The sequence below is a fragment of the Antechinus flavipes genome, chromosome 1 (assembly GCF_016432865.1).
Source record: "Antechinus flavipes isolate AdamAnt ecotype Samford, QLD, Australia chromosome 1, AdamAnt_v2, whole genome shotgun sequence".
Taxonomy (NCBI): domain Eukaryota; kingdom Metazoa; phylum Chordata; class Mammalia; order Dasyuromorphia; family Dasyuridae; genus Antechinus; species Antechinus flavipes.
In genome coordinates this window covers 721,740,323-721,764,269 of record NC_067398.1, presented here as the reverse complement: position 1 = coordinate 721,764,269, position 23,947 = coordinate 721,740,323, and the positions used below count along the sequence as shown (strand labels likewise).

The following is a 23,947-nucleotide window of genomic DNA, read 5'->3' as shown; positions in this document are numbered from 1 at the left end:
TGGACCGCACGGGAGAGCTGCTGGAACGCACGGGAGCCGCCTGACGGTAGGTGCTGGAGGTCCAACCTAGAATGGATCTCCTCTTGTGAGAGGACGAGACAGGGAGACTGACGGGCAGTTGCTGGTCTCTGACATCTCTGACTGAGAGGCCATCGCCCTGTCTGACCTCTCTCCTCCTCCCTCTGCCTCCAGTGTATCTCATGCCCAATCTGCAACACCTGTGTCAGCAAAGGCTGCCCGCGACTCCTTCAGAGGCTATGGTCCACAGCTGTGGAGGCTTTTGGAGACTGATCTGTCCTTTAACAACAAATTCCAAAAGAAAATTTTCCCCCTAGCTTTCTCCCAAGAACCTGGACATAGTCTTCCAGCATATAACCACTGTTCATATTTACACAATCAGGCAGGTGGCTATGATTCTATCTCCATTACTTTGAATATGATTTTGAATTTAAAAAAATTTAAAATGGCCTTGCACAAGACAAGGAATTTTCCATGAAAATAATGCTTCCCCAGAGGACGGAGAGGCATGAACTGAAGCAGGGAAGACTGACAGGTATAAGAAATTTACCTCCAATAGGCTGTTTTTCTTTCCATCACACTGCGGCCTCAGCAGAGTCACAGTCATCTCATTTCAAAACTGAGGGGGAAATATGAATCATGGTCCCAGGGAAATCTCACTAGTCCCATCTCCTAACTAAGAAGTAAATAATTTCAGAGATTGACTGAAAAGAAAAGACGCTTACATGAAACTAAGTTGTCACTCACTGGAAGTGAGGGTTCGCTTCATGACTTCAGGGTCAGTGAGCTATCCACTGCACCACCTCGCTGCTCCTGAAGGCTTATTTTCAAGAATTATCTTGGGCTGCCCTAGATTTTCAAACTTTTCCTGAGCTGCTTCTCCTGAGAATCTTCCCTGCCATTTATTTCAGTCCTGTCTTACTACTTCAGTCATTAGTTTTGACTCCCTCAATAAGGCTGATCCCATGAAACGGTCTGTTTGGTATCTTTTGCCCATGCAAGTAACTGCTCAGATTTCTCAGTTTTCAAAGGCACCGATTCCATGTGCTGATACAAAAAGAGTCACCAAGAAAATGAAAGCTCGCATCGTAGGAACTGAAGGGAGAAGCAGAAATCCGCTCCAACTTAAAGAATTTTTTTCTTGGGGCCACTAGATAGAACAGTAGATAGAGCACTGGCCTTGAAATCAGGAGAAACTGAGTTCAAATCTGGCCTCAGACACTCAACACTCTCTAACCCCGTGACCCTGAGCAAGTCACTTAATCCCAATGGCCACACGAAAAAATAATAATAATCTAACAAGGAACATTTCCTTTTTATGGAAACACCTTCAATTCAAAGATTCTGGAAGTTGGAAAGGCCAGTATTCTAAAACTTTAGCTCTTACTTCCTGCTGTGAAACAAAAGCTTGGTGATCCTGAGTGAGGCAACAAACTGAAGTGTCCTGAAAAAAGTGGGCGGTGGTGATTGTCTGTGGTAGATAGAGATGATAATTGAATCCATGAAAATTAATGGTTTGTAACGGGGGCAGAGGGGGGGAGGTTTGAATTAAAGTTAAATTTTCCTAATTTTGGAAACGAAAATTACATATTCAGGAATATTATTTTCTTTCCTTGGAGGTTTTTTATTTAAATTAGGGGGGTTGAGTGTACAATACAGAACTGTTTCTGATCCTACTCAGAGGTCAGGGAAGCATTTGGTACCCTGTGCCCTTTGTGAAGACTTGGACCTATGAGTCAAGCACAAAGTCTAGTCCTTCTAAGAAACAGATTTTACAAGTCCATTGTATACTCAGACTAAAATCCAGGAATATAAAGAAAGGTAAAAATTAAATTAAAATGAATTGATACAATCAGGAAATATAAGACACCCTCTCCCTATCAACAGTTCATGTTCTTTCAACTTTACCCTTTGCCCAATTTTACTTTTGCAGGCATTCTTCTCCTCATTGATTTTGTATTCCTTGTGGACTACTCTCATTTCTCTTCCTCATTTTTCTGTATCTCTTACTTGATTTTCAAAATCCCTTTTGAGCTCTTCCAAAGCATGACTCTAATTCCTATTTTTCTTGGAAGCTTTGGATGTAGGAGCTTTTAATTTGGATCTTCTGAGTATATTTTTGATCTTCCTCATCACCATAATAACTTTCAATGGCCAGAAATTTTTCCTGTGGTCTGTTCATTTCCTAGCCTCTCACTTGACTTTTAACTCTTTTTAAAAATAGGCTTCTGTCCCAAGTTTCAGGGGGTTTGTGCAGCTCTTTTCAGAGATCCTCCTAGGGACTAGATCATGAGCACTCTTTTCTGTTCTGGAATTGTTAAGAATGTCCCTACCTCATTGTAGCTATAAGATCTAGTGTGCTAAAGTGACTCGCTCCTTCCTCAGTCTAACAAAGAGAAATCCTATGAGCCGAGGCCTCCAGATGCTGCCACCACCACTGCTCACACCCACTCTTGGTTCTCACTCTTGGTTTGCTGGTTTCTCAGGGCCCTCTAATCCTACAAACAAACTTTTCCTACAAAGCTTGCAGGTTTTCTTTGGTGTCTCTGGCCACACCACCAGTGTGGCTGCCGATTCACAGGTCTCTGGCTCTGTACATTCTTTGCTGGTGCAGGCCCAGGGCTGGGAGTAGAGCTAGGTCAGTTCTGTGCTGATACTGTTGTGCCAGGACAGCTTACACTGGACTCCCACCCTGAGTCTACAGACCTTTTCTGATGACCTTCCAATTTGTCTTTGGTGTCTCTGGGCTGAAAAGACTGGAAGTCACCAGTACTGGTGCTGATTCCCAGGTTCCTTGGCCCATTCCCGATTTGCTGCCGTGAAACAGGTGCTGGGATTGGACTCGAGGCCAGGCTGTTTTGATGTGAGCTTTACCAGGACTGCATGCTGGACTTCCATTTGGTGCCACAGATCTTTCCTGCTGACCTGAGTTGTCTTTGGCTGGAAAATGTTCTATTCCATCTTTTTTTGTGTATGTTCTTATGCTCTCAAACTTGTTTAGAGCCATCATTTAAAGGAATTGGGAACTGTTTAGGGGAGAGTTTCTACCTTTACTTTGCCATCATGGCTCCATCTCCAGAATGTAATATTTTTAAGGATAGTTATTAACTCTTTTTTTGTTTGTTTGTTTCCCCAAACTAAGGACACATGACATATTTTTATCATAAAAATGCTCATTGACTAAATCGTCCTCTATTTTACAAAAGGTATAAATAATGAAACAACTAAGAGACTATTGAAGAAAAGATGCCTTTTGAAAACTGTTGTGATGGTATACTTCTCTTAGCATCTAAAGTTCTTTTGGAATCACTCCGTGGCCAAGGAAATTGGAACATTCCCTATTAATTGCTATTTGAGTCAAGAATTACCTGGTTTGTATGATTTTGATTGACTCAGGCTTCCCATCATCCAGTTTAGGTAGTACAATATATATTCAGTTGCCTTGTTAATTTGGATAAGCCCACTAATTCTAACCATACCTTATCTGGGAACAGAGGGAGTAATAACTTGCATGTAAGAAATTTTTTTAGAACTAAAAAATCTACTTCTACACCAAGGGATAATTAAAGATGCAATTTTATTCATTTGCTATTCTGGCTATGGAGAATTAACCTTTTCACTATACATGGACATCCACAGGGTTTTGCTGTAGTATTTTTCCAGTGTTAAATAAGGTATGTTCTAGACCCGAAGGCTTATTAATACTGATTGCATTTATAAGGAATAAGAGGATTGGAAATTTATAAAAAATATCAGGGTTTAGGATGAATAGAAGAACTGATGAGACTACTTGATAAATGAATATAAAAGAACTGTATGTTTAAATATGTAAACAAAGAAGTTGAAGGAAAATTTTTGATTTTGTTTAAAAGAGAAATACATGAGAAACTTTGTTAACATTGGGGAAAATGAAGAAATATTTTAAAGTAAATATGGAATAATTTATAGAGACATTGAATAGCAATAGGTTCTTTCTGAGATTGTAGAACCTTGCTCTGTACTAAATAAAAATGTGAATTTCATTGGAATGATTAGGGAAATTTTAAATCTAACAATATACTGCACTTTGCCAGCTAATTGTTGTGAATAATGGAGCCCATGATACGCAATTCTTGGAATAACTGGCCCTTAAGAATATACTAATAGGTAAAGTTATAATTGGGATTTTGCGTGATACCATTTGGGAAATTGAACCAGGTGTAATCCCCTTACATATCTCTGTCTTAAAAACAATGTTTATGGTGTCAGAATTTATTCTACTATTTGGCCTTGTGGTTAAGTGTTAAGAAAATTCATGAATCCAAAAAAAAAAAAATTCATTAACTGAAGGAGCTAAAACCAAGTTACCTCACTTGAAAACTCTGTAATGTGGATAAAGTTTATAACTAGTGAGAATTTGATAATTTGTTGTTTTAGATACATGCATATATATGTCTATATGTCTATAAACATGCATGTATATATTTATTTTTATGTATGTATATGATACATAAATGTGGCAAATGTTTTTTGAACCCAAATTATAGGTTAAATTGTTCAGAAACAATTCTTTAAAATTATATAGATGTAAACTGATCTTGGGGGTGGGTGTGGACCTGGGTTAGAGAAACCTTAAAATCTAAACACTCCTATGGGAGGGGCCCTACCTCTTGTTCCTAGGGGAAACACTCATGGGGATCTCAATTCAATTGGAGAGCTTGGCCTGGGGAATAATCACCACCCTTTATTAAATTGAAAATTAGCCCTTAATCTCCCTAGCCTCAAACCTTAGAAGGCTAATAAAAAATGACTCTTTGTCCCCAAAACTTTTGCCAATTCCTTTTCGGATTTGGACCACTAAGAAGTTGGTTCTCAATATTAAAAAAAAAAACTTTTTTTTTTTTTTGGTCAAAAATCTAGCCTGCAATTGGGGACTGCAAATTCTTTCACAAAAAAACTTGCAACACCGGCAGGCCTGGGGATCTCTCATCCCTCATTTCTCACACCTCAACATGTGGTGCCCCATTCCTGAGATCTCTGAAGTTTTGGCTGAGGTAAGCCTTTTCTTGCTGTCTATTCAATAGCTGGGACACCAAAATGCCTGGGAAGATCTGGGCTGTAGGAGCTTTCTACTCGGCAGACTTCCTTGACTGGCAATGACTAGACTTGGAATTCCTGCGTTTTTTTGCAGAAGTGCCCTGCTGTCATCTGTATGCCTCCCTAGGGATGCCTGAGAGGATGGGGTGCTATCGAATCTGGAAAATCTAAGATTTGTGTCAAGAAATGGAACAAGTCATCTCGGTCTTTTTTCCTAAGGACTCTCCCTAAAACTATCTATTAAACAGAGACAAATTTGGCTTAAAAGATCTCAAAACTAAAAGCTTCAATTAAAACAGAACTGCAGGACGCTGCTAAAATTGACTAGAAGAAAATCAAAATTGGATACCAATCTTTTAAATAACTCCCTCCTTCGTGCTCCTTGTAATATCTGGGTTAGCTTTATGGAGGTCCGTCAGACGGGCCTTGGTCTTTAGTTGGAGAAGTGATGAAGGCAGGAGAGCCGCCAGGAGGATGGATGTCTTATTTCTAGTCCTTCTCGGCCCTAAAATCCCCTATTACAATTATATCATTACAGCATACTGTCCATATGTGAACTAGAGAACCATTACATCACCATGCTAAGTACTATGTATACTAGAGAACCACCATCTCATCATTTCCACTGAGTTACCATTTGTTGTAAGTATCCTTGTTTCAAGTATACTTCTCCAGAGTTCTGGGCCCCTACAACTCCTCTAGGGACACAGGATCCCTCTGAATCCCTCTCAAACTCGCCTCCTTACCAAAGACAGAACCTTCTATCTAACAATATTTCTTTAACTCTATCCCTCTCACCTCCTGAACCAGATCCTGAGACTTCCCTACCCCAGCTCCTCAGTCCTTGTGATACAAGGAGTGGATCCCTTTTTCTCCTTCTCAGGATCCCGATTCGCCACCTCTACTAGCCTCTGCACCCTGAGAGAAGCAGTAGATTGACAGGGAAGGACACTTATGGTAGAGGCGCCCTTTTCATTGCCAAATCTCTCCCAGACTGAGGAAAATCCTGGCTATTACTCTGAGGTCCTCGTCAAGTTCCTTGAGGGGTCTGAGGCCGATGCTCTTCAATTGGATCTTTCCTGGAAAGATGTTAATATTAAACAATCTGCCCAGATATATGGAGGAAGCTGCAGAAGTGAGCCTTGGGGCCTCAAATTCCCAACCCAGCTGTTAGAAACAGATCTTGGAGTCTTTAATAATAGGGCCTGAACTAGGCTTGAATAGGGCAGCAGAAGAAAAAGATTGCAGAGTTAAAGCAAAAAATGGAGAACAATTCCAAATTTTAGCTCCTGTGATATCCGGGAACTATACATAGGAGTTTGTACTTCAGGTGACGTGGACAGGGCCATCTGCCCAAAACTGTCCTTGGAGGAAACTCCCCGGTCCTTGCCCTAAATGTAACCAGGAGGGGCACTGGAGAGGAGACAAGGGACAAAGCCCCCCCCCAAAAGTCCTGCCCTCCGGCAGGAGTTTGGGGCTTGGTCAAGCTCCCCCTTGCTCTACCGTGACAGCCAAGCCCTGAGTGTCTTCTGATCTGGCCAGTAAGAGCATTAAATTTCTTTTTCATATGGGGACTTTTCTTTCTGTCTTACTCGGGCGCTCTGGTCTCTTAGAATGGGGAATGAAGGGAAACTTAAGAACTGTTTGGAGACTTTCTTTCTGCCTTGCCAGTTTGGTGACCTGTTATTGAAACACTCATTTCTTAATATTCACTCCTATCCTGCTCCCTTATTGGGGTGTGATTTCATGATGAAATTAGGACCCAATTTTCTCAGAACTCCAGGTTACCTTTTTGTGCTTCTTTCAAAACCCTACCACATTCCCTCTCAAATCTGGGAGAAAATAGATTCCTCTGTCTGGCACCCAGGAATCCCTGGGCAAGCTAAAGATTTTAAACGTCAGTCCCATCTTGATCTGCAGACCCACCCAAGAGGTTTCTTAGATGCAGCCATAAAAACTCTTAATTTTCTGGCGTCTCCTCATCCAAAGCCCACATTGCCTCCCAGTTTGTCAAACATTTGGGCCATAATCTAACCCCCATTTAAAGTCCTTTTCAGGCCAATGATTTTAACACCCTAAAAGCCAAACTGACTTCTGCCCCTGCCCTGGCTCTACCTAATTTAGAAAAGCCTTTCACTCTGTATGTAGATGAAAGGCAGAACCAGGCCCTGGGGATCTTAACTCAGGCCATTTAACCTGTTCCCAGATCATTTGCCCATTTCTCAAAGACACTGGATTCAGTTTCCCTAGAACGGCCTTGTTCCTTAGAGCAGTAACTGCGACAGCCCTTCTAACACCTGTTGAAGAAGCCTCAAAACTCACCCTAGGGCACCAGAGCATTTTAGAAGCCAAAGGGCATCGGGGGCTCGATGGTGACAAGCTGTCCACAAACTCAGAGAGGTTTCAGTCACGTTCTGTCATTCACACCAGAAGGGAGATTCACTTCAGGCCAAGGAGAAAGGGCATGCAGCTTTTCAAGCTGCTGCCCACTCACCCCTGACTATGGCACCTTTAATTCCCCAGCTCCCCGATTCTTACACACCTTCATATGGCTCAGAGGAACAAGCCCTTGCAGAATAAAGGGGATACACCCTTGCTCCTTCTGGATGGTTTGAAACACTCTCAGGCCAACTTTTAATCCCAGGCAAGTCGTGGAAACTTATTTTTTTGTCTTCTCCAAGCTGCCCCCTTGGGAAGAAATGCACTTTCACCCCTTGTGAAATTCATTTTTACTGGTCACAAGGGGAGAAATGATCGGACAGGTCTGCCAGGCCTGCCCAGTTTGTGCCCAGGTGAATCCTGAAGGAGCTATTAAAGCTCCCCCTCTCCTGAAGCCTCTTAAAAGAAAAGGCACATACCCAGGGCAAGATTGGCAAATAGGCTCTCTGGCAGAGGTTTCCAGTTGCTTTGTTCTTTGTTGACCCCTTTAAGCTTAGCCCTTTTGCACTTCTGTGTGGGAGGCCCTTCTCTACCACCATTCTTGTAGATGCAGAACAGCCCCTGGTCACCGAGTTTGCCACACAGCTTGGGGCAGTCCAGAAGGCCCTTTCCCAATACACAAAGGATCATCTCCCTAAACCTTCAGATGCTCGTAAGACGGCCTCCCCTGTAAATCCAGGGTCATGGTATATGTGAAATTTTGGAAGCCTCAAGGTGCTGACCTGCTGAATGTAGGTGGAAAGGATCATATAAGGTCATTCTAGCTACTCGGACATCAGTCAAACTGGAAGGGTCCCCCAGTCGGACTATTTCTAGGATTGAAAATGCTGCTTCTGTTATCTCTCCTTCAGATAGTTCAGAATATCCCTGTGAACCCACAGAGGACCTGAAGCTACTTTTCCACAGAACCCCTGAAAACACTGGAGAAAGAAGGCTGAAATTGTGTCCTTTCTCTCACTCTAGTCGTCTTTCTTTCTTTCTTTCTTTTTTTCTTTCTTTCTTTCTTTTTCTTTTGGCCATTTCCCACTTGAAGGATGAGAACTTTGCTCCTAGCATTTTCCCTGCTAATTTTCTTGATGTCATTCTATGGCCCCTGCCAGTAGTTAATTCCTTCTTAGCCTTTCAGCTAGGGAGCTCCGTAGGCAGTGGGGGCTTTCAGGATTGCGGTATGGGCCATCAGCATGCTCAAGGCAGCCCACAGATGGCACCCGATGCATTATTTGCAAAGGCCCCATTCCCAAATGTCACCATCTCTACCCTGGATACCACCCACTTGTGAGATGTGTTTCTTCCAGGCTCCAAGCTATGGACTTCCAACAACTCGTTCAGTCTAAAGATCATGGGACAATTGACTGGGACACTCCACAGCCCCTTGATGTTGCTGCAGCCACCTTCAGATCTTGCACTTTCCCCCCTGCCCTGAACCCCCATTGAACACAGGGACAACTCTACAATCCTTGTCAACTTGAAGCAGCCCCAGAAAATGAGACTTTGTCCCTTTGCCCCAAATGAATTTGAGATGACTGCTTCAGGGGGGAATGATGTAAACGGGGTCCCCCAGATCTTGGTGGGGGGGACCTGGGTTAGAGAAACCCTAAAATCTCAATCCCTCCTGACCTTTGGGGGGAAATCCTCCTGTTCCTGGGGGAAACTCCCATTAGTGTCTGCACCTACAATTCAGTGGGAGTTCTTGGCCTGGGGCATAATCACCACCCTTTATTCTAATTGAAAATTCGCCCTTATTGTCCCTAACCTCAAAACTTAAGAAGGCGAATTAAAAACACTCTGTCCCCCGAAGCTTTGCTAATTCTTTCTGGGTTTGGCCCCGAGGGAAGCTGTTTCTCAGTGTAATAAATCCATTTTCCGCCACAAACCTTGCCAGCAGATCAGGACTGCGAGTTCTTTCACAAAAACCTGAGGCACCAACCTGGGGGTCTCTCACCCTCCTTTCTCAGCAACAGGAATTATCCCAAAGTCTTCCTTTGAGAAAGAAACACATACTAACATTTTTGCCGCTAATTTTGCTTAGTAGAAATGTTGGAATCTTTACAAGCTGCTGACTCGTTAGAGGCGATAGATGATCGATCCGATCTCACAAGAAGGTGTTTTGGGCCAGAACCTGAAACAAGGGACTGAGTAGAAGGACTTCATTCAATGCTGGTGCTTGTTGCCCCTTTACTCACTGGAGTTCCCACGTTTGGGAAATTTCAGGGTTTAGTGTGAGATCTCGGAATTCCCACCTCCCTCGAAGCTCTTAGGGCCAGAGAGCATTCTGGGAGAAACCCATAGCCCAAAAGGCCGCGTGGCCGCAGGGGGCAGAACTTGGCATCCCACGTGGTTCCCTTCACGTGCTTTCCCGGAACCGGAAGTTGGGGCTCTAGCGCTCTCCCCCTGCCGGGAATCCTGCCATCGCCGCAGAGTCGCCGCAGAGGAGGCGCTGCTGAAGGCGCCGCTTGTGGTGCGGAAGCCTGTAAGGGGCGCTCTAGCATCGTGGGAACCGCCCCGGTCCGTGCTCCCTTCGCTCTTCTCGCCTAGACCTTGGAGCCGCCTCCCGAAGACCTTCCCCCCGCACCTCCCCGCTTTGGTTCCTCCCTGCGGGCCCCCCTTCCCGGGCTTCCCGCTCCCCCCCCAGAGCCGCTCCCTCCGGAGCCCGAGTGACCCCTCTCCTCCCAGGCCCCTCCGGGCTCGGTGTCGGGGCAGTCACAGGGATGAGAACCTCCTTCCTGCCCCTTTATCGCTCCCTCTCCAGGTGAGGCTCCGAGGAGGAGAAATGGCCGCCAGGCTCCGTCCCCCCTGACTCTTCCTCGGTAAGTGGGGGCTCCCCCTTCAGAGGTCCTGGGGCCGGGGCTCTTTTGGGACCAACGACCTTGGGATCTGGCGCCCAGTCCCGCCAGTCAGCGGCGCGTCAGCCAACACCCTGCCCGCCCTGCATGCCGGGCCCAAAGGGGAGGGGTCCCTGTGGGGAGTCACGGAAAGGTGCAGGGCTCTGGCTTTCCTCAGGGGCGGAACATTCGTTTAAACTCCCATCTCTGTTCCTGCCATTTTCTCCATTGTTTCCCCCCAACCCCCCACCCCCGCCAGTCCGTCTCCTCCCGCGGGACTCCTTTTTCGGGACAGCTACCGCAGAAAAGCTTCCGCGGGACTCCTTTTTCGGGACAGCTACCGCAGAAAAGCTTCCGCGGGACTCCTTTTTCGGGAAAGCTACTGCAGAAAAGCTTCCGCGGGACTCCTTTTTCGGGACAGCTACTGCAGAAAAGCTTCCGCGGGACTCCTTTTTCGGGAAAGCTACTGCAGAAAAGCTTCCGCGGGACTCCTTTTTCGGGACAGCTACTGCAGAAAAGCTTCCGCGGGACTCCATCTTCTGCGGGACTCCTTTCCCATCCCCTTATTCCGGACCTTCCCGCTGCTAATTATTCCTCCCCCTTCCCTCTGTCTCCCATCTATGCGGGCCTGTGTGTGCGCATGTGTGCGTGTAGTTCACGCTTAGCACCGAGCCCGGCTCTGGCGGACTGACCCCTCTTTGTATAATCCCGCAGGGCCTCGGGGTCAGAAAAGCGGCTGGATCCGGGAGGATCCTGGCGGCCCGAGTGACAAAGGCCGCTTTTTCTCCTGCGCTGGAATCACGTCATGTTGTTAAACCGCATTTGGGGGCAATTGTTCCAATTCATGGTCAGTTGATTGATTAGTAAGGTTTGAGTGATTTTTCATCTGACTTTTAAATTTGTCTTTCTTTTTCCATTTGGATTTTTCTCTTTATATCCTTGGACAATTTATCCGTTATAGGCAGGCAGTTTCTCTGACAAATTTTTAATCTTTCCTTGTGAATTTAGTAATGCTCTATGCCTTACCTCTGATGGTAACTATGTGAGTATGAGCCTTATCAGTGATTCTCAACCTTAGGTAAGTAAAACTAAAATTCTAGATGAGTTGCAGCCAGTATTGGTGGAGGAAAGTAGTTTTCACACTTAATGAAATCAAAGGCCTTTGATAGAGTGACTTTATATATGTAATACTTGAAATTCTTCTTATATGTGTCATCAACACCTGTGTAGAATATTTGTATGTAAGATACGAATCTTTGTGTCAGGGAGAAGTCTGGGGACATTAAGGGGACGTTTCATTTCCCAAAGGCATTTCAGCCTTTTCTCCTTTTCAGTTATTAGAACAACTTATTACCCTTTTGCAGTGTCCATCCTTCTAAGATATGAATAAATATAAAAGGTCCCAAAAACTAGTTTAAAATTTATTTTTTTTATTTTAGCTTTTTATTTACAAAACATATGCATGGGTAATTGTTCAACTTTGACCCTTGCAAAACCTTCTGTTCCACCTTTTCCTCTCCTTCCTCCCACTCCCTCCCCTATATGGCAGGTAGTCCCATACATGTCAAATATGTTAAAGTATATGTTAAATCCAAGATATGTATACATAGTTATACAAAAACTGTAGTTCTAAGCTTTAAAATTGCACTGTGGGATGAATTCTGAATGTTGCCCATCTAGCTGCATGTTAGGGTGTGGACACTAGGCATTTTTTATCTACACGTTCTTCCCTGCGTGGATCTAGGCCAGACTCTTTTAAGTGATTCAGATTCTCATCCAAGAGTTCCTCCAGTGTTCTAGGACTTGAAGACATGAACATATGTGGAAAAATGAATGTCTGGAGCATTTCACTGTTTATGGAACCCCCCAACTTGTTCTTTGCTGCCACAAGAGTAACAAACCCATTTAATAAGCATTAGTTTACCTCTTCTGCCTGCCCTGCCCTGATACTTAATTTCAGAATTGGAAGGGACCTCGGCAAACATCTATGCTAATGCATACGAGAGAGGGGACCTCACCGTAACATACCTGACAAGTAGCCACTTCTCTAATAATATTTTCTGAATAAATACATATTTACTAGTTTTCTAATTAAAAAAAAGACTTGCATTATATCCTTCAAGGAATCTTGCACCATTTAAACCGTTATTATTATCAATCTATTTTATTTTTACTTCACAATTATTTCTAAATATACCTCTTCCTACTCCCCTATTAAACAAGCTTTTCCTTATAAGGTTAAAAAAGAAGAAAAAAAAGAAACGAATTGAAAACTAACAAATTGTCACCTCTTTATTTAATATACGTATACATTGTTCCATACTGGGAATCTTCCACTTCTGCCATGAAGGGAGGGAGGTACATGTTCTCAGCTCTACTCTGGGACCATCCTTTGTCCTTATAATTACATATTATGTTGTATTTTTGTTGTCATCGTATATTTTGTTTACTCTTCTTATTTCCCTGTAATACTTCACCTAAGTCTTTCCTTGCTTCGCTGAACTCTTCATATTTGTCATTTTTTAAAGTGAGGTAATATTGTGTTAGAGGAATGTATCTTAGACATTCCCCAATAGAACCTGTTGATTTTTTTAATCAGATAAGTGCTGGTATGAATGATTTGATGAATGTGAGAGTTTCTTTTCTATCTTAGACTTTCTTGTAGTGTTGGTATAGAAGCTTATTTTAAAGTGTAAAAGCTCATTATAGTACACAAAGCTAATGTGTCCTATGTTGTATATTTTATTATTTGATCATCTTTATTGATTGAGGCGATAGGAGATATGATTAAGTGTAATGCAGCAGGAAATGGAATATTTACATTTTTATCTCTTTCAGGTTGGGACAGGAGGTCTGAAATCAAACAGACAATTCCAGACAGTTGGAAGATAGACCTCATTTGACATCAGATTATCCATACTGTGAAAGATCTTAAGAACGTAATGACTATGGGAAGACTTTCTGCCTGACTACAGCTCTTATCTAAGGGATGTGTCGAGGGTTAGGATTGACTACCTATCAATTACAACCATTAAATGACACTTTAAGGAGAGACACTGTTTTAAACTCACCACGCCAGCTTACAAAAAAAGCTCACAAGTCTTTCAGAGAACTTGAACTGACTTTATCCAATGTGGTTGAATGTCATTCAAAAACCCTTGGAAATATCCGTTTTTGCTACACAAGAGGCACCCACAGCAGTCCTTCATCAAGCAGACAGTGTGTGATAGAGTGGGTGAACCTCCCAACACAACCAGAACAAACTCTTAATCTTTACCCAGTGCCTATGGCTAAAATTTTATTAAAAGCCATTGAGCAAGCAGTACAGTTAACTGGGATAAGATATACACCTTTTATACTAATGCACAAATTAATGTATGCTGTGAAACCATCCCAGACTGGCAAATTTTATTAGCTATGGCTCCAAATTTTACACACGGGACTCCATTAAAGAGAACCAGACTATTACATAATTGACAGTGGATTCTTGAAGAAAAGGTTTTTAAAGTTCCTCTTAAAGGACCAACTCTCTTTACAGATGCATCCAAACGGAATATTTGTGCTGTATACTCTTGTGACTTAACTGTAAAGAGAGTACTCAGAATTCCTTTTCAGTCCACTCAGCAGAATGAATTGTATGCGATCATTCTAGCTCTTACTTATTATCCAGGAGGGATAATAGACTATCTGATTTAGCCTGTTCAGTAGGTGTGGTACAAAAAATTGCCATAGCCCAAATAAAATTTGTAACCTCTAATATATATCAGCTCTTTTAGGAACTTCAAGAGCAAGTGAGAAAGCATCCAGGTAAGATTGATATCTTGCAGGTCCACACACACAGTGGACAGGCAACCCTAGAGAACTTGTAAATCTAGCTCTTTATACTACTTCTTGATGTTTGACAAGGTGCATTGGCTGTGGCAGGCAGGTTTTATAACCCACCAGAAGGGCAGTGTCCAGTGCGAGCCTCTCCATTATCTTTAATCGCCAGGTGATGTGGAGAGGCCCAGAAAGTGGTGAATGGAAGGGACCCGATATGTTAACTGCTTGGGGGAGAGGTTTGTTTGTATCTCCACAAATGGAGAAGGAATCAGATGGGTGCCAATGAGCCATATTCACCTTGTCCCTCAGAAAGAGATGGAGCACACTTTGAAAGGCAGCCCAAGAATCTCATTCTAAATATCATCAGGCTGCTCGAGCTTTACGCTTATAATTTGGAATAACAAGAGAGGAAGGTAGGAGCATAGTAAAAACCTGTACACCTTGCTTTCCCTTCCATGCTCCTACACTGCCTCCAGAGAAGAACCCTTGTGGTTTGAGACCCATTGAAATGTGGCAAATGGATTTGACCCATTATAAATCTTTTGGTCCTCTGTCTTTTTTCCATGTTGTGGTAGACACCTTTTCAGGATTCACTTTTACAATATCAGCAGCAAAAGAGACAGCCTGAGTGGTCACTGAATTCCTTATACAAGCATTTGCAATTATGGGTGCGCCACAAGCAAGGAAAACAGACAATGGACCTGCATATACTTCTGAACATTTTGCACACTTTTGTGCACAGTGTAAGATTTTACACACCACTAGCATACCTTTTAATCCTCAAGTACAGGCAATAGTAGAGAAGAGAAACAGAGACATTAAGATGCTCCTCTGAAAACAAAAGTAAGGGGGAGCCACAGACAACCTTAGAGAACTTGTAAATCTAGCTCTTTATACTATTTCTTGATATTTGACAAGGTGCATTGGCTCTGGCAGGCAGGTTTTATAACCCACCGGAAGGGCAGTGTCCAGTGCGAGCCTCTCCATTATCTTTAATCGCCAGGTGATGTGGAGAGGCCCAGAAAGTGGTGAATGGAAGGGACCGGATACATAAACTGCTTGGGGGAGAGGGTTTGCTTTTATCTCCACAAATGGAGAAGGAATCAGATGGGTACCAGTGAGCCATATTCACCTTGTCTATCAGAGAGATGGTATTTTTGATGGTAATTCAAAGGCAGATAGCCTTCTAACCATGTAGTCAATACTCCTTTATTTCAGGCAGCCCAAGAATCTCGTTCTGAATATCATCAGGCTGCTCGAGCTTTACGCTTACAATTTGGAATAACAAGAGAGGAGGGTAGGAGCATAGTAAAAACCTGTACACCTTGCCTTCCCTTCCACGCTCCTACACTGCCTCCAGAGAAGAACCCTTGTGGTTTGAGACCCATTGAAATGTGGCAAATGGATTTGACCCATTATAAATCTTTTGGTCGTATGTCTTTTTTCCATGTTGTGGTAGACACCTTTTCAGGATTCACTTTTACAATATCAGCAGCAAAAGAGACAGCCTGAGTGATCACTGAATTCCTTATACAAGCATTTGCAATTATGGGTGTGCCACAAGCAAGGAAAACAGACAATGGACCTGCATATACTTCTGAACATTTTGCACACTTTTGTGCGCAGTGTAAGATTTTACACACCACTAGCATACCTTTTAATCCTCAAGTACAGGCAATAGTAGAGAAGAGAAACAGAGACATTAAGATGCTCCTCTGAAAACAAAAGTAAGGGGGAGCCACAGACAACCCTAGAGAACTTGTAAATCTAGCTCTTTATACTATTTCTTGATGTTTGACAAGGTGCATTGGCTGTGGCAGGCAGGTTTTATAACCCACCGGAAGGGCAGTGTCCAGTGCGAGCCTCTCCATTATCTTTAATCGCCAGGTGATGTGGAGAGGCTCAGAAAGTGGTGAATGGAAGGGACCGGATAGATAAACTGCTTGGGGGAGAGGGTTTGTTTGTATCTCCACAAATGGAGAAGGAATCAGATGGGTGCCAATGAGCCATATTCACCTTGTCCATCAGAAAGAGATGGAGCACACTTTGAAAGGCAGCCCAAGAATCTCATTCTAAATATCATCAGGCTGCTCGAGCTTTACGCTTACAATTTGGAATAACAAGAGAGGAAGGTAGGAGCATAGTAAAAACCTGTACACCTTGCCTTCCCTTCCACGCTCCTACACTGCCTCCAGAGAAGAACCCTTGTGGTTTGAGACCCATTGAAATGTGGCAAATGGATTTGACCCATTATAAATCTTTTGGTCCTCTGTCTTTTTTCCATGTTGTGGTAGACACCTTTTCAGGATTCACTTTTACAATACTAGCAGCAAAAGAGACAGCCTGAGTGATCACTGAATTCCTTATACAAGCATTTGCAATTATGGGTGCGCCACAAGCAAGGAAAACAGACAACGACCTGCATATACTTCTGAACATTTTGCACACTTTTGTGCACAGTGTAAGATTTTACACACCACTAGCATACCTTTTAATCCTCAAGTACAGGAAATAGTAGAGAAGAGAAACAGAGACATTAAGATGCTCCTCTGAAAACAAAAGTAAGGGGGAGCCACAGACAACCCTAGAGAACTTGTAAATCTAGCTCTTTATACTATTTCTTGATGTTTGACAAGGTGCATTGGCTCTGGCAGGCAGGTTTTATAACCCACCGGAAGGGCAGTGTCCAGTGCGAGCCTCTCCATTATCTTTAATCGCCAGGTGATGTGGAGAGGCTCAGAAAGTGGTGAATGGAAGGGACCGGATAGATAAACTGCTTGGGGGAGAGGGTTTGCTCTTATCTCCACAAATGGAGAAGGAATCAGATGGGTGCCAACAAGCCGTATTCACCTTGTCCATCAGAAAGAGATGGAGCACACTTTGAAAGGCAGCCCAAGAATCTCATTCTAAATATCATCAGGCTGCTCGAGCTTTACGCTTACAATTTGGAATAACAAGAGAGGAAGCTAGGAGCATAGTAAAAACCTGTACACTTGCCTTCCCTTCCACGCTCCTACACTGCCTCCAGGGAAGAACCCTTGTGGTTGAGACCAATGAAATTTGGCAAATGGATTAACCCATTATAAATCTTTTGGTTCTCTGTCTTTTATCCATGTTGTGGTAGACACCTTTTCAGGATTCACTTTTACAATACTAGCAGCAAAAGAGACAGCCTGAGTGGTCACTGAATTCCTTATACAAGCATTTGCAATTATGGGTGTGCCACAAGCAAGGAAAACAGACAATGGACCTGCATATACTTCTAAACATTTTGCACACTTTTGTGCACAGTGTAAGATTTTACACACCACTAGCATACCTTTTAATCCTCAAGTTCAGACAATAGTAGAGAAGAGAAAGAGAGACATTAAGATGCTCCTCTGAAAACAAAAGAAAGGGGGAGCCACAGACAACCCTAGAGAACTTGTAAATCTAGCTCTTTATACTACTTATTGATATTTGACAAGGTGCATTGGCTGTGGCAGGCAGGTTTTATAACCCACCGGAAGGGCAGTGTCCAGTGCAAGCCTCTCCATTATCTTTAATCGCCAGGTGATGTGGAGAGGCCCAGAAAGTGGTGAATGGAAGGGACCAGATATGTTAACTGCTTGGGGGAGAGGGTTTGCTGTTATCTCCACAAATGGAGAAGGAATCAGATGGGTGCCAATGTGCCATATTCACCTTGTCCATCAGAGAGAGATGGAGCACACCTTGAAAGGAAGAAGACCCAAGAAACATCTGGTGGTTCCATTGCTGACTGTGCTCACCACTGAATGAGCACGGCAGTTATGGCGTTTGACTTGTGGACATCAACAATTGTAGAACTGCAAAACTCTCAGGAATCACTGGATTCTCTGAGATATGAAAAGACTGTTGCAGGACTTCAAAAACTTGTGGGAATCATTGGATCCCATGACATGTGAAGCAATGCACAATAGATTGATTTTGGACTATCTCTTGGCTGCTGAAGAAGGCGTATGTGTGACTGTTGTTTACATACCCTTCTTTTAGAACTTGTGGAAATCTTTTACAACACTATGGTGATTCATATTGTTTGTTATATCACTACTTGCATGTACAATTGATGTTTGTTGCACCACATTGAGCCTGCAGTGGTTGTGCGGAGAGTCATCACTACTAGCCTGTGCAATATTGATATGTGCTTGTGTAATACCTCCCATGCTGATGGGTTTGTGCATAACTGTTTCTAATAAAACCCTTCAGCCCAGAAACCTGTTCACAATCCCCACTTTCCTTTGGTGTTTTTCATCTCCCTGAGATGTCAGGGAGGGCATGATCATCTCCTTTTCAGTACTTTCACCTCCCCTCCTGAGAAGTCGGGGAGAATGATCACCTCTTTTTTGGTGTTTTCACTTCCTTTCCTGAGAAGTCAGGGAGGGTGTGATCACCTCATTTTGGGGTTCTCACCTCCCTGAGAAGTCAGGGATGGCAAGACTACCTGTGTTCTAAAACAAAAGAAAGCAGGAGATGTAGAGGGCTGAAACTCTTGAGTCAATGCACTGAGGTCAGGACACCCAAGCACTTGAGGCTAAGTACCAATTGGACAATACTCTATGGGTATATGGTTGGAAAATGGTCCTTAGCACTCTTCTGTGCTGGCTCGATGATTGGTGTATACAGAGAATTGTAGGAGGGACTGGGGGTGGAGTAAGACGAGCAAGAGTCACTTTGGCTGTAGACAAGGAAAAAGGAAGGTTGCAGAGATCCTGCTTCCAACCCCTTCACTTCTACCCCTAAAGAGCAAGAATAAAGACTAAGGACTTTTGCTTATCCTGACTCTGGCTGATTCTAAGGGTGCTAACACGGTTATTACAATAAACCTGAACAATGAACACAGTGTAGGAAAACCTTTCAAATGAAGGAACTTGTTTGATCCCAGAGAATTTACACCGAGAGAAACCTTATGCATGCACACAGATTGTGGGAAGGCCTTATTTGAGAAAACAAACAAACAGAAAACTTATGCAACACTAATAGATGCATAGTGGAGAAAATCCTTATATATAGGTAGAATGTAGAACGTCCTTCCTCTGAAAAATGCATCTTCTTGTACATCAAAGATCATATTGGAGAGAAACCTCAGTTTAGTGAATGTGGAAAGGCTTTCTGCTTGAACACAGCTCTTAAATTGTACATCAAAGAGTTCACATGAGAGAAAAACATGAATTGGGGAAATCCTCCATTAGAAGGACCCATCTTAATACAGAGAGTTCACAATGGAGAGGAGCTTTATTTATAAATGTGAAAAGTCACTTCACAGGAGCCCACATTTTACCAAACACCAGAAAGTTCACGCAATAGTTTTACAAATAATAGGGTGAGGAAAGCTTTCCCTTAGGAGTATAGTTTTTATGTTTATACTAAAATGTTCATATTGGAGAGAAATCTTTTGAATGTGTAATGAATGTAGGAATTTGACATCTTCTAATACTAATAAAATCTTCTGAAGATCATGAATTTCAGGAGGGTTTTAAGCATTGCATACACTTAGCTAAAATTAGTAAAACTCACAGTAAAATGAAAAATCAGAAGCAAATCCCAAATTTTCTATAGTGGTTACTCTATAGTGCTTTTGTTTACTCAAGTCCTCAAGCACCTCTCTTCCCTACTTTGCATGCTATCTATTATACCACATATTATACCACATAACTGCCCCAATTTTTTAAGGCAGTATAAGTGTCATTTATTCAAAAGAACATTTTAAAACCAATAGTCAAAAGCTTCACAGAGTCTTGGAAGCCATTATCACAACTTTCTAAAAAGTCTCTCGACAAGCGGTGTCATTGTCCCATGACTGAAAGTATCCAAGTAGTCCTAAGCCAGCATCCCAGTGAGCAGACATGGCTGGTCCCCTTTCCCTCTAGTATGGCAGAAATCGGAGAATGGAACCTGAGGCAAAGGAGATTTGAGGCCCATCCCTTGATAGTTATGCCAGTTAAAGAATAGTTTGATGAATCTTTGAGGTAGATGGTTTTTACATCGACTTTTCCAAGGTTACACAATAAGTGATGAGTCGGAGTTCAACCCCAGGTCCTCTGACTGTCTGGCCTTTCCACGGTGCCATCCAGTCCCTTCTCTTTGGTAAGTCTTCATTCTCTGCCTGTGCCTTTATTAAATTTCTCCCTTGTGCTATAACCCTTATTCTAGCCCTATTCCCTGTCTCATGCGTTTTCAGTCTTTCTCCACTGGCTCCTTACCAGCTGCATATAGACTTGTTTTTGTCTTGTTACAGGATGTCCTAGCTCTGCCTTCCTTGGCTAACAAATGATTATTTCTAGCTTTTTGAATGGGAGGAAGCAGGAGAAAAACTCATTGCTCCCCCATGTATCTCCTGGCAGCAGAGGAATATTTGGGATGTGTGTGGCAGGAGCAACAGAGTTTGACTTCTCTTGTCAGTCTCGAGGTTTTATCTGGAATTCCTACTGGCAAGCTGGTGACGGGAGGTAACAGGAGGCGGGGGGGAGGGGAGGCGAGGGGGGGGAAGGCATGGGATTGGGTTACCGCTTTGGGTCTTAGGTGATTAGAAGCATGCGACAGTTTGACCAAAAGCAGGAGGTGGGGCTGCTGTAGTTTGCCAGTTGGTCTTCATTTCTTCTCCCTTCTCCAGGAAGCAAGAACCTGATAACTTCCCTTTTTCCTTGTTTACTTGCAAGGTCAATGAGCACACGTAGCTACTGCTCCTCTCGTCTGAGTTGAGTAGAGATGTTTCTCCTTTTCCTTATTTTCTTTTCCTCTGCTTCACACCTGCCCAGATTTCTCCTCCCTCCTGCTCCCATTATGAATCCTCTGTCACTCCTGGAACCATGATCAGTTAAATCAACTCTGCCATTGCTCTGGTGTAGAGGTCAGTCTGCTCCATTCTGCCCCCATTTACTCCTCTGTAACCAAAGTGCACCACTGTGGCTCCTCCTCCACTATGTTTTATTTCAATATTCCCATTGGAATGTAAACCTATTAAGGGAAGGGTTTCTTTTGTTTTCTATATATATATCTATCCCCAGTGTTTAGTAAAGGTCTTGGCATACATTTGATGTTTAATAAATGCTTTTTCATTCATTCATTTCCCTTATTTCCTCCAGGTAAAAATTCCCCAAGGTCTGACATCTGGCTCTCGACTATTCCATACTTTCTGTTGAGACTTCCCCCCATGAAGGTAACTTTAGATATTAATGAAAAACCTGCACAAGGAGCCAGAATTGAGGAAGAAATCAAGAAAAAGGACGCGGGGAACAGCTGGATGATGTCTTAGTTGTATCCCAAACCTTTCCAACTTCAGACACGTGCACATGTGTGTGCACACTTACTATTGATGCCCTTTTTTTGCACTAGATATTTCTCAAAATGCTACACAGTGAACCCTCTTAGCAAAAATGCTGTGCTAAAAATGAATGCTTTTGACAGTATATTCAACGTCCTTCACCTGCAAGCTCTCTCCACCTGTCATCTAAGGGGAAGAAAGTGGGTGTGTTTTGTTGTTTTCTCCAAGTTTTGCCATTTTAAAATCTATCAAAAGTATGTTTTCTCAGGAAATACAGATGACATTGTTAGGCTTTGAAGTGAAGCTTCAGATCAGACTAAGTCATTATTTACAGGAAGTGTTCTATCTCCCAGAAATCCAACTGGCTACAAAAGTAGGGAGCAGTTAGGATGATCTTTGCCTGAACAGAGGAAAGTATACACAAGTATAGTGCTAGTGACCAGAAAGTAGAACGGGCAAATCCCAGATTATGCAAACATAAGCCAGGGATAGTCTAGTGATGAGAAACGGTGGATGCAGGACATCCTGGACCATTGAGCTACATTAGGAAGGTGTGAGGGGGGAGCCACATTTGTGGACACAATGGTAGGGAATACTCTACTGAATACTCTATATTCTATTTTTTTAAATAACTTTTTATTGATAGAACCCATGGCAGGGTAATTTTTTACAGCATTATCCCTTGCATTCACTTCTGTTCCGCTTTTTCCCCTCCCTCCATCCACCCCCTCCCCTAGATGGCAAGCAGTCCTTTACATGTTGAATAGGTTACAGTATATCCTAGATACAATATATGTGTGCAGAACCGAACAGTTTTCTTGTTGCACAGGGAGAATTGAATTCAGAAGGTAGAAATAACTCAGGAAGGAAAACAAAAATGCAAGCAGTTTATATTCATTTCCCAGTGTTCTTTCTTGACGTGTAGCTGCTTCTGTCCATCTTTGATCAATTAAAGCTCTGTTTATCGAAGAGTTCCACTTCCATCAGAATACATCCTCGGAATATATAATGATCTCCTGGTTCTGCTCGTTTCACTTAGCATCAGTTCATGTAAGTCTCGCCAGTCCTCCCTGTGAATACTCTATATTCTAGAGGAAGAAATTTTATGCTTTTCTTAGATTGCAAGCTTATTCCTCATTGCTGCTAGATGGAACTAAGTGGACCATTCATGTACTTATTCATCTACATTGTTCCTTAACCTCCATGATAACGGAGGAACAAATCTCAGAGGTTCACCTATCACTTTCCACTTTTTACTTCGGAGGTGTTGGAAATTCCTAGTGAAACTCTTGTTGATGCATTGGCTGTGCTTCTGTAAGATATGATCTTAGAGAATTGCCCGGGATGCTGAATGTATAACTGTCTTACCCATATTTACCAACCAAAATGCGAGAGGCAAGAGTTGAATCATGTCTTCCAAGGCTAGTTCTCTGTCCCCTGCACCAAAAAGAATATTTTTTTTAAGTTATCAGTTAAAAGTTGAATCCTCATATGTCCTTGGGTTCGTTCACAGAGATTAAAATTGAATTATTGCTGGCAGTGTAGACTGTTAGTGTTGTGTTGATTTACCCAATAGTAATGCAATAGGATTTTATGGATGAAAAACAACCCATTGAAATTGAATGGTAATGGTCTGAATTCGATCTGAAAAATGAAGCAAATTGTAGAATATATAAGAAAATTATACTATATTGCCCAAAAGCAACAACTAAAATAGGGATTTATACATACACATAATGTTTAAGGGAAATCTATTTTGTCTCAAATGAATTGTAAAGAAGAGGAGTCTCAATCATCATTTCTGTTATGACAAAGAATGTTCATGTTCTAGAACATAAAGAATTCAGTAAAAAATGGAAATAAATTCCTAGATCCTTTTTACTTGGACTCATGATTTCCTCAATGCCGAGAATTCCTTAGAGTATAAATTCCCTCCCCTAATGTAATTGGGCATCTTAGTTGCCTTGAGGCAGCAGAGTTTAACATTGGCTCAGAGTCATTCATCTAGTGTGTGTTGGATGTAGGACTTGAATACAGATCTTAATTTTAAGGTTGTCTCTCTATCCTTATTTGTCTCAGAACATATTAGATCATTACACAATTAAAAATTGTACCTAAGTTAAAATATGAACAAAAAATGTAGACTTAAACGGAGGCTTAATAAGTAACAAACGGGTGAAAGAACAAACCATAGAGCAATTAAAAAATGTGAATGGAAGGGACCAGATATGTTAACTGCTTGGGGGAGAGGGTTTGCTTGTATCTCCACAAATCGAGAAGGAATCAGATGGGTGCCAATGTCTATGAGAATGATGTGGGCTTGTGGGGAGCACAATATCCTAAGATTATCGCAGGCAGCTTAAGCCAGTTTTTGCTTAGAAGTTATTGGCGCTACCTTCAAGGTTTAGTTCTCTCCAGGGACTAAGGCCCTGGCTATTGATGGAACTTGATGGAACCTTTGTGCAAAACCATTCAGGACACAAGGGGCTGT

General features: G+C 42.6%; 3 long non-coding RNA genes across 9 annotated transcripts in view; 2 read left to right on the top strand and 1 right to left on the bottom strand.

The window, feature by feature from the left end:
* LOC127545050 (uncharacterized) overlaps window positions 1-17,957 on the bottom strand; it is a 41,852-nt gene extending 23,895 nt beyond the window's left edge. Inside the window, exons 1-3 of one of the 3 annotated variants that reach the window (XR_007949592.1) lie at window positions 17,859-17,935; window positions 16,597-17,027; window positions 15,310-15,762 (exon numbers count right to left, since the gene is read on the bottom strand). This is a non-coding gene — a long non-coding RNA (uncharacterized LOC127545050). Of the gene's footprint in view, window positions 1-15,309; window positions 16,194-16,596; window positions 17,028-17,427; window positions 17,648-17,858 lie in introns of those variants that run through there. The other 2 variants (XR_007949599.1, XR_007949591.1) reach the window with 2 other exon arrangements.
* LOC127544558 (uncharacterized) overlaps window positions 1-18,409 on the top strand; it is a 40,971-nt gene extending 22,562 nt beyond the window's left edge. The window contains exons 5-8 of one of the 5 annotated variants that reach the window (XR_007949490.1): window positions 14,347-14,413; window positions 15,248-15,979; window positions 16,814-16,835; window positions 17,667-18,409. This is a non-coding gene — a long non-coding RNA (uncharacterized LOC127544558). Of the gene's footprint in view, window positions 1-14,346; window positions 15,096-15,247; window positions 16,065-16,813; window positions 16,899-17,644 lie in introns of all 5 variants that reach the window. The other 4 variants (XR_007949481.1, XR_007949509.1, XR_007949489.1 and 1 more) reach the window with 4 other exon arrangements.
* A 1,688-nt stretch (window positions 18,410-20,097) lies between these two features.
* Window positions 20,098-23,337, top strand: LOC127545700 (uncharacterized). Its single transcript, XR_007949804.1, has 2 exons — window positions 20,098-21,042; window positions 21,278-23,337. It is a non-coding gene; the product is annotated as an uncharacterized LOC127545700 (long non-coding RNA).
* Window positions 23,338-23,947: the final 610 nt, after the last annotated feature.